Here is an 816-nt window from a genome sequence, read left to right on the forward strand (position 1 = left end):
AAGTGGTGGCCAAGTTACTAATGGCGCACCGTGGCATGGTGCGCCATTACTAGTTCAACTAGTAATGGCGCACCACTCCCACGGTGCGCCATTAGTAGTTTTGACAAAAATTTTTAAATTTTTTTTACTAATGGCGCACCCGCGATGTGGTGCGCCATTAGTATTTGGACACTAATGACGTACCAACACATGGTGCGCCATTAGTATATAGTAATGGCGCACCACATGTCTGGTGCGCCATTAGTGTCAATTCCATCTATAGCCCTTTTCCTAGTAGTGTGATGTGCTTGGTTGTTAATGTTTTAGTGTGTGCTTCTCACCTACTGTAAAAGGCCAATTCGGGCATTGTAGCTGCTTCAGTATTTGATCTTCATATATTTTGCTTCTGCAATATCCTGTTCTAACATCTGAAAATGGAATACTTTAACAATATAATCTTTCTAACTTTCTGCAACTAATTTTTGCTGTAGTCCAAAATTATATGTATGTGTTTATTGCCTTTTTTAGTGTGTTGATATTTGAAAGGGGAACAGGGCAACGTGTTGCACTCTTGCTTTTGTTAGAGCACTATATTTTATTGTTAACCATGCTATGGTCCAAACTCCTTTTTATTCTGCTCATATGATATTGCTCATCTTTTGTTTTCTGTCCGATGCCTCCTGTATTTAGAGTAGAAAAATATTCTTAATTTAGTATTTCTTGAACATGGCCAGGGAAATGATAAAATCTACTCTAGATAGTTGACAGAGGGAGTACATGCTAAGTTGACTTTTTTCCTGCGGATTTGCTTATCGTGAAGATGCTTGCAAGGATGCA

This window comes from Triticum aestivum, chromosome 2B (assembly GCF_018294505.1).
Source record: "Triticum aestivum cultivar Chinese Spring chromosome 2B, IWGSC CS RefSeq v2.1, whole genome shotgun sequence".
NCBI lineage: Eukaryota > Viridiplantae > Streptophyta > Magnoliopsida > Poales > Poaceae > Triticum > Triticum aestivum.